Genomic DNA, 13,661 nt, shown 5'->3' on the forward strand with positions numbered 1-13,661 from the left:
CACAGTGACACTATGTACGGCAGAACAAATCACTTCTTGGTCCTGTTCCAACTCCACGATCCTTGCTATACCTAAGCCCATAGTTCTAGCCACTGTGTCAATCCATCTTGTTGAGGGTCCTCCCATTTTCTTTTGTCTCTCCAGTTTACCAAGCATTATATCCTTCTCCAGGGAATGGTCCCTTCTGAAAACATGACCAAAGTAGATGAGACAAAGCCTGGCCATTCTCGTCTCCAAGGAGCATTCTGGCTGCACTTCTTCCGGGATATGTTTGTTAGTCCTTTTAGCAGTACATGGTACTTTTAGCATTCTTTGCCAACACCACAACTCAAAAGCATCAACTCTTCTTCGGTCTTCCTTATTCACTGTCCAGCTCTCACATGCATATGCAGCAATTGAAAATACCATGCCTTATGTCAGGCGCACCTTAGGCTTCAAGGAGATATTTTTGCTCTTCAGCACTTGAAAGAGGTCTTTTGCACAAGATTTGTCCAGTGCTACACATCTTCTGATGTCTTGACTACTGCTTGATGTTGACTGTAGAACCAAGTAATATGAAAGCTTCAATCTTCTCTCCATTTATTTTGATGCTGTTTATTGATCCAGTTCTGAGGATTTTTGTTTTCTTTATATTGAAACATTATCCATGCTGCAGTCTGTTGTCTTCAATCTTCACCAGTAAGTGCTTCAAGTCATCCTCATTTTCAGCAAGCAAAGTTGTGTCATCAGCATGTCACCCGGTTGTTAATGAGTCTTCCGCTAATCCTGATGCTACATTTTTCTTCATATAGTCCAGCTTCTCAGATTGCATATTGCCTGTTGTTAATGAGTCTTCCTCTAATCCTGATACTACATTTTTCTTCATATAGTCCAGTTTCTCAGATTATTTTCTCAGCATACAGATTGAATAAATATGGTGAAAGGATACAACCCTGACGCACTCCCTTCTTGATTTTAAACCATGCAGTGCACCTTTGTTCTCTTTGAAGGACAGCCTCCTGGTGTTATGTACAAGTTCCTCATGAGTACAATTAAGTGTTCTGTAATTCCTGTTCTTTTCAATGTTATTCATAATTTGTTATTATCCACACCATCGAATGTTTTTGCATGGTCAATAAAACACAAGTAAACATCTTTCTGATATTTTTTTCTTTGAGTCAAGATCCATCTGACATCAGCAATGATATCCCTCATTCCATGTCCTCTTCTGAATCCAGCCTACACTTCTGGAAGTTCTCCATCAATATACTGATGCAACCGTCTTTGAATTATCTTCAATAAGATTTTACTTGTGTGTGATAATTATGATATTGTTCAATAATTTCCACATTCTGTGGGATCACCTTTCTTTGGAATGGGTACAAATATGGATCTCTTCTAGTCAGTTGGCCAGGTAGCTGTCTTTCAAATCTCTTGGCATAGCCAAGTAAGTGCCTCCAGCGCAACATCCATTTGTTGACACATCTCAATGGGCGTTCTGTCAATTCCTGGAATCATCATTATACCAAACCAAACTAAAGTCACTGCCATTGAGTCAATTCAACTCATAGTGGCCCCTCGTTGGGTTTTCAATGAGGTATCTCTACAGAAGTACATTGCCCAATCTTCCTTCTGAGGAGTGGCTGGTGGATTTGAACCGCCAGCCTTATGGTTAGCAATCAAATGCCTTAGGCAATACACTACCAGAGCTTGTATATAACACTACAGGATACAGTAAAATTGCCCCATAAGGTTTCAAAGGCTGTAATCTTTGTTGTTGTTGTTATGTGCTGTCGAGTCGGACCCGACTCACAGCAACCCCTCCTTGGGTTTCCGAGGCAGTATCATTACGGAAGTAGACTGCCCCATCTTCCTTCCGAGGAGTGGCTGGTGGGTTTGAACTGCCAGCCTTCTGGTTAGCAGTCAAGTGCCTTAGGCACTATGCTACCAGAGCGCCCAAAAGTTCATGAAGCACCTGAAGAGGGCCATGAACCCTGGACCCTCAGATTAAAAGTCTGATGCTCTACCAACTGAGCTACCCAGGCACTGTAATCTTTACCAAAGCAGAATGTCATCTCATTCTCCAGTTGAGTGGCTGGTGGGTTCAAACCTCTGACCTTTCAGTTAGCAGCCTAGCACTTAACCACTGCACCAGCAGGGATCCTTTTTCATAGTCATTAGGCTTTCCTATTTTTTCCTTCAACAGCCTACTTTCTCTATGTATTTATTATCCCCAAAAAACTACACTCTCCATAAATCCATTATCAAATAGATTATATAAATTACCCATGTAAATGTACTTAAACAATTAAAGCCAGGCAGTCAAAGTTAAAGAACAAAAGCAAAAAGACACTAATTCTAATTAGAGAGCAATCACACACAGGCTTCAGGTCTCATAGTACTGGGTAGCAAGGGGCTTGTTAATGCCTATTGTATATACCTACGTATTTGACATAATTACTTTAATGCTTATAGTTCTGTAGGTGGTAAGTATATGAATATAAAAGCTCCTTAAAATTGATTCAGGCTTTTCTCTCCCTACAAATTATCCCTCTTTATAATATGTCTGCATATTTAAATCATTATATTAATGCAATTAAGTAAGAGACTAACATCTTTTAGTGCTACTTGCTTTTATGGGGCTATCAGGATCTGTAGCTGCTTTCCACTGATGTTATCAAACTGAACTTTTATTTGCAGAATGAGACCCATTGATTGTATCAAAGAACACAGTTTAATGACTGTGGTAGTTAAGATTATGTGTCACCTTGGCTGGGCCTGGTTTTGAGTGGCTGGGCAGCTGGTGGTAGCAATAGCCCATGAGCGATTCACAATCAACTCCATGGTGGAATCTGCTGTGAGCAGCTGAGTGGCTGCTTTAGGGAGAAGCTTTGGAAATGGTCTATAGCTTTTGGCACACTTGAATCCTGCATATAGCCTAGTCATTTTTCAGCACCCTGCCATGTTGTTTGATAGTCTTTGGACTTTTAATGGACTTGAATCAATGGCCTTCTGTATGGTTTGGTAGTATAGGGACTATGCCTTTTTACTTGTCAATCTTGGGTTTGTCAGCCTCAGCAGCCACCAGCTGCCTAAGTGAAGAAAGTCTCCAGCTTCAGTGGGCTGAAACTGTAAGAGAATAAACTTCTTGTTGTTAAAGCCATCCCATTTGTGGTATGCTTGTTAGAGAAGCACAAGGTAACCAAAACAATGACCCACGAGCTCCTTTCAAGAGCAGTTCAATAATGGTTACTACATTAAAACTTTAAACACACACAACCACAGATGAGTTTCTAAAGCATCACTTTCATCAGCCTCACAGGGCCGTATGGAAGAACATTAGCCTGGGAACCAGTCACTTGGTTGATAGTGCAGACTTTGTTACTAACCACTTGTGTGATGTTGGGCATAAAGGATGCCAAAAAAACACACATACCAGTTAAACCTGAATATTAACTCAACAATAAAATTTTTCTTTAGTAAAAATATGTCCCAAATATTGCATGAGACATACTTATATGTAAGAATTATTCACTGTTTATCTAAAATTCAAATTTAACTTGATATCCTGTATTTTTATTTGCTAAATCTGGCAACTCTACTTGGACAATCTATTGTGGATGATGATAGCATCATCATTTGAGAAGTGCAGGGTTGAACAGATGACATCTAAGTGAGACATCTTAAAAAAATACTGTGTTCATAGATAAAAAAGAGACAAAACTCATTTTATTTGTTTCCATAATTATTAAGCAGATATTCCTAAAGTCAAGGAACTCTTGTGGTGTAGTGCCTAAGGTATTTGACTGCTAACCAGAGGTTGATGATTCAGACCTACCAGCCACTCTGTGGAAGGTACACTGGGCAATCTACTTCCAGAAAGATTTACAGCCTCAGAAATCCAAAAGATGTCACTATGAGTTGGAATCAACTCGATGGCAATGAGTTGGTTTGGTTTTATTCCTAAAGTCACTCACAGTTAAAACCAAGCAAGCTAAGCTTCTTGCTGAGTGGTACAGATAGACACAATCTCTGTAAATTTCTAAATGTGGAAGAAAAGAAAGTTTAGAAGGTCTTTATAAGCCAAGCATTTTAATTTGTATTTTTTACCTATTGCTACATAACAAATTACCCCAAAACTTAGTACTTAAATTAATATTCATCCTCTCACAGTTTATATGGGTCAGGAATTAGGAAGGCTTAGCTGGGTCATCTGACTCAGGATCTCATAAGGCTAACATCAAGATGTCAGCTGAGGGTAAAGTCATTATGAGGATCAAAAGAAGGATACACTTCCAAACTTACTCACAAGGTTGTTCATACAACTCAGTTCCTTAAAACTTGAGGGCCTTGGCTCCTCACTGGCTGTTGGCTGCAAGCTGCTCTCAGTTCCTTGCCACTTGGGCTTCCTCATAGGGCAGTTCACAACATGGCAGTTTGCTTTATTAGAGCACAAACAAGAAGAGTCAGAGAGACTGTAAGCAAGATGGAAGTCACAGTCTTTTACAACCTAATCTCAGAAGTGACATGCCATCACATTTGCCAGCCATCACATTTGCCAGCTTCTACTTTTTATAAGCAAATCAGAAGGTCCAGCCTACATCCAAGATAAGGGGATTGCACAAGATGTGAATACTAAGAGATGGGGATCATTAGGAGCTATTTTAGACACTGCCTACCACATTAAAATTGTTCCCCTCCCTTCCCCACTGGAAAATTTGCTTAATAGCTTGCAGTCCCTCTATATTTAACCCTTAAAAGTAGGTGGCCAACATTAAAGGCACAAGACTTTGGACCAAAATGAAAGTGAATCATTACTATAAATACACTCTGTAAAAAGGTAAACAAGTAAGAGGGTATGACAGGGCAGAGCAGCAGCCAGGCACCCAGGTAAGGAGAGGGAAGGACCCAGGCTCCACCTCCACCAGCCAGGAAACTGGGGGAAAGAGAAGACAGGGGGCAAAAGAGCAGAGCAGCAGCCAGGCAGCCAGGTAAGGGGAAGGAAGGACCAGGCCCCACCCCCACCAGCTGGGAAACCAGGGGAAAGAGAAGCTAGGGGGGCAGCAAGCAGAGCAGCAATCAGGGATACAGATAAGGGGAAGGTGGAGAGGTTTTGAACAGCTAAGGGAGACAAACTTGTCTCTCATTTTGTCATACCATTGTGGCTTGCATGTTGCTGTGAGGCTTGAGGCTGTGCCACCGGTGTTTGAAGTGCTGGCATGGTTGCACATGGTGCACAGGTTTCAATGCAGCTTACAGACTGAGATAGACTGGGAAGAAGGAAGAGGGCATCCACTTTTCAAAGAATTGGCTAGGGAAAACCTTATGAATAGCAGAGAAACACTGTCTGGTACATTACTGCACAACTTTATGAATAGCCTGGAAACATTATCTGATACTGTACAGGAGAATGAGCCCCTTAGGTCAGAAGACTTTCAAAATATGATTAGGAAAGAGCTGCATCATCAGAGTAAGAGCAACCTTATTGACATGAATAAAGTAAAACTTTCAAGACATCTATTTGCTGATGTGGCACCACTCAAATTGAGGAGAAACAGCTCCAAACATCCATTAATAATAGGAACATGGAATGTATGAAGTATGAATCTGGGAAAATTGGAAGTTGTCAAAAATGAAATGGTACACAAAAAGATTGATATCCTAGGCATTAATGAGATGAAATGGGCAGGTTTAGGCCATTTTGCATCAAACGACCATATGAGCTACTATGCCTGGAGTGAAAATTTGAAGAGGAAAGGTGTGGCATTCATCATCACAAAGGATGTTTCAACACCTGTCCTGAAATACAATGCTGTCAGTGATAGGATAATATCCATACGTCTACAAGGAAGACCAGTTAATACCACCATTATTCAAATTTATGCACCAACTACCAAAGCCAAAGATGAAGAAATTGAAGATTTTTATCAAGTTCTGCAGTCTGAAATTGACCAAACATGCAATCAAGATGTGTTAATTATCACTGGTGATTGGAATGCAAAAGTTGGAAGCAAATAAGAATCACCAGTAGTTGGAAAATTTGGCCTTGGTGATATAAATAATGCTGGAGATCATGTGATAGAATTTTGCAAGACCAACGACTTATTCATTAGAAATACATTTTTTCAAGAACACAAATGGCAGCTATACACATGGACTTTGCCAGATGGAGTACACAGGAATCAGATTGACTACATACATCTATGGCAAGAGGAGATGGAAAAGATCAATATCTTTAGCCAAAACAAGGCCAGGAGCTGATTGTGGAACAGACCATCAACTGTTCATATGCAAGTTCAACTTGAAATTGAAGACAAAACAAGGCCACAAGAGCCAAAATATGATCTTGAATATATCCCTCCCAAATTTAGAGACCATCTAAAGAACAGATTGATGCATTGAACACCAATGACCAAAACCAGAATTGTGGGATGACATCAAGAACAACATCCATGAAGAAGGCAAGAGGTCATTAAAAAGACAAGAAAAGAAGAAAAAAACAAAATGGATGACAGAAGAGACTCTGAAACTTGCCCTTGAATGGAAAGTAGCTGTAATCTTTATGGAAGCAGATTGCCAGGTCTTTCTCCCACAGAGCTGCTAAGTGAATGGATTTGAATGGCCAAACTTTTGGTTAGCAGCTGAGCACTTAACCATTGGGCCACCAGGGATCCTTCCATTTTAACTAATGGCTCCCAAATTTAAACATGCATAAAACGTATCTTGGGGTGCCTGATAAAGATGCAAATTCCATCCCCCAATAACCTCACAACCCCTAAACCAAACCAAACGAAATTCACTGCCATCAAAATGATTTGACTCAGCAATCCCTCCTTGAGTTTCTGAGGTGATATCTCTACAGAAGTAGATTGCCCAGTTTTCCTTCCAAGGAATGGCTTATGGGTTTGAACCACCAGCTTTCTGGTTAGCAGTCAAGAACCTTAGGCACTACACCACCAGTGCTCCCCTGGAGGTTTTAATTCTACAAATAGTGGAAGAGTTATAGGGATATGTTGCTTGGTAAGTTCTGCTGATGTTTTCTATGAGAATGGTGCACAGACTGCACTTTGGGAGATGTGCTCAAATCAACCAGCTATAATTTTACGTGAAGAACAAGCTGCTGTGGCCATTGTCATCTTGGTCTTTTTAATCAGAAAATTTAGGTAAAGGATAGTATGACAAAATGAATAAAATACTAAGGTTAGCATCAAAGGATTTATGTCTGAATACTGGCATCAGAGTATCTATACAACTCTAATTCATGCTCTAAATCTTGGTTTCTTCAAGTACCTCACCGAGTTTTTCTTAGAATTAAATGAGGTAACATATGTCAAAGTATTTAGCTAATTCAAAATTATATTATACCTTTTTAGAGGGAAGAATGGCAATAAAAGCATGCCATTTATGCTAGTGATTCCCTTTCATTCATGATTCACTAACTTGATCACTTAACAAAAATGCACTCAGATTCGTTGCAGCATTGTTCACAAGAGCAAAATTATGGAAATAGCCTGAGAGTCCATCAGTGGATGAATGGATAAACAACATGTGGTGCATCCATACAATGTAATACTACACAATAACAAAGAACAGTGAAGAGTCTGTGAAATATAACATGGATGACTCTGGAGGACATTATACTGAGTGAATTAAGTCAATCACAAAAGGATAAATACTGTTTGATACCACTTTTATAAAAGTTTAAGAAAAGGTATACTCATAGAAAGTAACATTCTTTGATGGTTATTAGGGAAGGGATGGTTACCAGGAGGGGAGGGAGGAATCACTTAATATATGGCAGTCACATGTTAATTCTGGTGAAGGGAAAGACAGCACACAATAGGGGGGAGTCAGCATAATATGACCAAGGAAAATGAAGACACTGAGAGATATTCAAGAATAAAGGATAACTATAGTAGGAAGATGGGGCAATCTACTTCTGTAATGTTACTGCCTCGGAAACCCAAGGAGGGGTCACTATGAGTCTGACTTGACAGCATATAACAACAACAACAACATAGTAATGACTATGCCATATATAATTCAGCAACAAAAGCAATAGCAACCCAAGATCTGTGAATGGCATATATATATGTATATATGTATACACAGGCATATATATACGTATATAGAGGTTGCAGGGCATATAGGAGTGCCTGTGAATGCATATATGGGTATAGTTGTGGGTAACTGTATGCACATATTTCTATTGCTGCATATATATTCATATACATAATAGAGCATATGTTGTTGTTGTTATGTGCCGTCGAGTCTGCCCCCGACTCACAGTGACCCCTCCTTGGGTTTCTGAGGCAGTATCACTACGGAAGTAGATTGCACAATCTTCCTTCCAAGGAGTGGCTGGTGGGTTTGAACGGCCAGCCTTCTGGTTAGCAGTCAAGTGCCTTAGGCACTACACTACCAGAGCCCCTAATAGAGCATATAGGGGGCACAATTATGGTACTTCTTAGATGTATTCAAAGACTTTGTGGGGCTGAGTTACCAGGCTTGTAGAGTAAGGACCATAGTCTCAGGGGACATTTAGTTCAACTGGCATAACAGAGTTCATAAAGACAAGGTCCTACACCCATTTAGTAAGTAGCATTTGTGATGTTAAAAGCTTGTGAGCAGCCATCTAAAGTAGAATTTTTGGTCTCTTCCCCTCTGGAACAAAGAACAATGAAGGAAATCAAAACTCAAGGGAAAAATTAGTCCTAAAGCTTAATTATCTACATCAACCACAACTTCCTCTATTCTGAGACCAGCAGAACTAGATGGTACCCAGCTACTACTACCAGCCATTCTGACCAGGGACACAACAGAAGTTTCCAGTTAGAATGGGAGAAAATTGTAGAACAAAATTCAAATTCATAAAAAAGACCAGACTTACCAGTATGATAGAGACCTTAAGACACTCTTTCAACCTGGAACTGAAGCCACTCCCAGAAGTCACCCTTCAGCCAAATAATAGATTGGCCTATAAAATAAACAATGACACCTATGAGAATGTGCTTCTTAGAACAATCAACTAAATGAGACCAAGTGGGCAACATCTGCCCAAAAGCAAAGATGACTGGCAATTGGGGGAGGGGGGGTAGAGTGGTGAAAATGGGGATTGCAGAGTGGACATGGGTATAGTGCTGACACATTGTGGGGACCACACCTATGTCATGGAACAATCTGCATATGAATAGTTGAATGGGAAAGCAATCTGCTGTGTAAACTTTCACCTGAAGCACAATAAATTATTATTTAATTATTATTGAAGTAGCTACCTATGACATATATTGAGGTCAATGTTAAGGATACAACAATAAGCAATAGGTATGGTTCCTACCTCATATTCTAGATGGACTATAATTTAAGAATACAATCTAAAATAGTAAATAAAACCTAAACACAAAACTATTCATGGCAGCATTAACAAAATAATAGAAATTCTATCATAAAAAATAAATATCTAACAATAGAGATTGCATGTCCATGGAATAAAACATTATGAATGAGGATTATGTAGTGTTTTGGAAAACGCTTATTATATGAAACAAAAATTAGCTTACAAATTACATATATACCATCATTATAAATATACAAAAACAGAAGAGAAGAATGTAATAAAACTGACCAAAATGAAATAGTGGTTATAATAGTGTAATAACATCATGAATGTTGTTGTTGTTGTTAAGTGCCGTCGAGTCGTTTCCGACTCATAGCGACCCCATGCACAGCGGAACTAAACACTGCCCGATCCCGCGCCAGCCCCACAATCCCTGCTATACTTGAGCTCATCATTGCAGCCACCATATCAATCCATCTCGTTGAAGGCCTCCCCCTCTTTCGTCGACCCTCCACCCTACCAAGCATGACATCCTTCTCCAGGGAATGGTCCCTTCTTACAACATGACCAAAATAGGTGAGACGAAGTCTGGCCATTCTTGCTTCCAAGGAGCATTCTGGCTGCACTTCCTCCAGGACAGATCTGTTAGTTCTTTTAGCAGTCCATGGTACTTTCAGCATTCTTCGCCAGCACCACAACTCAAAAGCATCAACTCTTCTTCGGTCTTCCTTATTCATTGTCCACATCATGAATAACTCTTATTTTTTCTTTTCTCTGCTTTCAATTATTAAAAAAAAAAAAAAAAAAGGTCATATTACATTTCGAGTAGAAAAATATGTATACTAATCCATTAACAGTGGTTATCTGTAGAAAATAGGATTAGTGGAGGCTTTTAATTCTATTGTATTTATTTCAGTATTATTGGAAGCTTTAAGTCCGAAAAAAATATAGCAAGAGTTAATATAAGTTATTAGATGAGTTTTAAGTTCTTTATCTTTTTCAAATTTTTTTTTAAATTTTCTATAGCATGAATGGATTAATTTTGAAATTAATTCTGTTTAGGCAACATCTGACCCTGTAGACGTACATAGTTCCATAAGTCAGGTTTGTTAGTTTTCTTTTTCTTTCTTTTTTTTTTTTTTCTTTAAGGGAAAGAAGCTCTCCTTTTGTTTATTATTTCCCTCTAATGGTTTTTAAGGGAGTTTAGGAGCTCTGGTAGCACGTACATAGTTCATAAGACAGGTTTGTTAGTTTTCTTTTTCTTTCTTTTTTTTTTTTTCAAGGGAAAGAAGCTCTCCTTTTGTTTATTATTTCCCTCTAATGGTTTTTAAGGGAGTTTAGGAGCTCTGGTAGCATAGTTCCTAAGGCACTTGACTGCTAATCAGGAGGTTGGCGGTTCAAATCCACCAGCCACTCCTCGGAAGGAAGGTTGGGCAATCTACTTCCATAGTGATACTGCCCAAGAGACCCAAGGAGGGGTCACTATGAGTTGGGTCTGACTCGACGGAACATAACGACAACACAATAACAATGGTTTTAAAGAGCCCAAAGTCAGACTCTTGCAACACTGGACCACAGTTGGGATACAAGTAGCTTAGGTAAGCAGGTGATGTCTCTCGGCAACCATTCCTTCAACCTCCAAAAGCAGCTTTAGAAGCACCAGAAGCAGCGACGGTGGCAGTGGCAACAAGGATGACTGGAAGTGGACTCCCATAATGTTTTAATATGCTATCTGCTCAGCGTCCAAATAACATAATGTCCTAGTTCACAGAATGTGTCATGAATTTTAAATGACACATACCTGTATATGTGACTCTGATTATCCTGAGCAATGATTTTTTTTTATAAATGTATTATTTCCTTTAGGAATTTTATATTAAAAATAACTATTGGACTCCCACTGCATCTCCATATGTCTAAGAATCCCAGCAAACCCCAAACCCACTGCCATTGAGTCAATTCTGACTCAGAGCCACCCTCTTTGGGTTTCCAAGACTGTAAATCTTCACAGAAGTATTTTGCTTCATCTTCCTCCTGTAGAGCAGCTGGTGGGTTTGAACTGCTGACCTTCTTGTTAGCAGGCAAATGTCTTACAAACTACTCCACCAGAGTTTCTTCTAAGGGTCCCAAAGAGGGGCAAATAAAATTGTGCTAAGACAAAAATCTCATTCAAGTCCTGTGGTTCATCCAGAGAAAAGTTCAAAAGACCCAAATAAATTGTTCTCTAGCTATAGTCACTTCAACACCTGATAGCTTAAAGGCAATTCTTCTTTTTACTAAGTCCTAGATATGGTGTCTGAGAGAAAGATTTATTTTCTTTTATACTGTTGAGAATCTATCTTGTAAAGAGGAGAATTGGCCAGCGTCCTTACTTGTATTGAGCTTGTTTATCTTCTTGGTTTAAGTAGAATTGAGACAGTAAACTGGGCAGAGTGCCAGAAAAAGAGAGGTTGGCTTTGAAGTGAGTTTGTTATCAATGACTGTAAAAAATATTCTCCAATGTATTTTTTTTTTATTTTTACTAACAGTCTTCAATTCTTTATTGCTTTGTTCATTATTTTTCATTTGTTTTTCCTTTAAATTTTATTCATTTTGCTGTTGTTGAGAATATATACAGCAAAACCCACACCTGTTCAAGTTTTTACATGCACAATGTAGTGACTTTGATTACATTCTTCAAGTTGTGCATCCATTCTCATCCTCCTTTTCTAAGTTGTTCCTCCCCTATTAACATAAACTCACTGCCCCCTAAGGTTCCTGTGTAATCTCTTATGTTGCTGTCATCAGTTTGAACCTATATAGTTCCTAAAAAGCATAATACTCAAGGTATTACCAGTTAAACTAAGCTATTACTCAGTTTCAAGATGACATCAGGGGATATTTTTGGTTTAAGATTTAAGATTATTTTAGTGAAGTAGTTTCAAGGGTTCATCCAGGCTCCATGACTCCAAAAAACCTAGAATCCATGAGAATTTGAAATTCTATTCTGCATTTTCCCCATTTTGACCATGATTCTTCTATAGAATCTCTGAGCAAAATGTTCAGTAATGGGAGCCAGGCACCATGTAGTTCTGGTCTCGTGGCAAATGAGGCAGTTGTTCAGAGTTAATTAGCCAGACATTCCATATCTTCCTCCAGTTTCTGACCCTCTTTCTTTCTCTGTTGTTCTAGGCAAATAGAGACCAATTGTTGTGCCTTGGATACCCACTTTCAAGCTGTTAAGACACAAGGCACTACACAATGAACTAAGAGGCAGAGCAGAAGCACTGGACAACTTATTAGGCCAGTTACCTGGGATGTCTCATGAAACCATAATCCTAAACCTCCAAACCAAGGAGACAAAGCCCAAGAGGTATTTGATTGAACACAAGCAGCCTCAGCAGTTATTCTCGTTTTTGTTGTCATTGCTGTAAATACATCTATCACAGCTTTTATCAGTTCAGTTTTTTTTACAGTTGTATGGCTTATTAGCAGCAAGTTCAATAAACGCTGTTTAACCATACTCTTAATCAGTGTGACTTTTCCATCAAGATTAACCACTTGTTGCCCCTCCCTCCTGCCCCTGATAGCCACTAATAAACTTTGGTCTCAATCTATTTGCCTGTTCTTGGTTTTCTGTTTTTTTGTTTATTTGTTTAATATAAGTGTGGTCATACCGTATTTGTCCTTTTCTGATTGACTTATTTCACTCAGCATAGTATCTTCAAGCCCCATCCATACTGTAGCATGTGTCAAGACCTCTTTTCTCCTACTGACTGAGTTTATACAATTCCATTATATGCATGTACCACCTTTTGTTGACCCATTCATCTGTTGATGGGCATTTAGGTTGTTCCCACGCTTTAGGTATTGTGAATAGTGTTGCAATGAACACTATTGTGTGTAAGTATCTAATTCTCCACTTTCAAGTCTTTAGGGTATACACCTAGGAGTGGAATTTCTGGGTCCTATGGTAGTTCTAAGGAGCTCTGGTGGTGTAGTGCCTAAGGCATTTGACTGCTAACCAGAAGGTTGGTGGTTCAAACCCACCAGCCACTCTGTGGAAGGAAGATGGGCTATCTACTTCCATAAAGATTTACTGTCTTGGAAACCCAGTGGTGGTTTCTATGAGTTGGAATCAATCAATGGCAGTGAGTTTGAGTTTTGTTTTTATGGTAGTTCTATTTTTAGTTTTTTTGAGGGAATACCACACTGTTTTTCATGGCTGCTGTACCATTTTGCATTACTACCAGAAATGGATGAGTTCCAGTTTCCCCACATCCTTGTCAACATTTATTATTTTCTGGTTTTTTTTTTTTTTTTTGGTTGTTGTTGCTTATTTGTTTGTTATATCTTGGCCATCCTA

At 39.1% G+C, this 13,661-nt stretch overlaps 1 non-coding gene across 1 annotated transcript; it reads right to left on the reverse strand.

Annotated features, from left to right (window-relative positions):
- Positions 1–1,951: 1,951 nt before the first annotated feature.
- Positions 1,952–2,024, reverse strand: TRNAK-UUU. Its single transcript has one exon. It is a non-coding gene; the product is annotated as a tRNA-Lys (tRNA).
- Positions 2,025–13,661: the final 11,637 nt, after the last annotated feature.

This window comes from Orycteropus afer, unplaced genomic scaffold (genome assembly GCF_000298275.1).
Source record: "Orycteropus afer afer isolate SDZICR_OR568_19922 unplaced genomic scaffold, OryAfe1.0 scaffold00023, whole genome shotgun sequence".
Classification (NCBI taxonomy): domain Eukaryota; kingdom Metazoa; phylum Chordata; class Mammalia; order Tubulidentata; family Orycteropodidae; genus Orycteropus; species Orycteropus afer.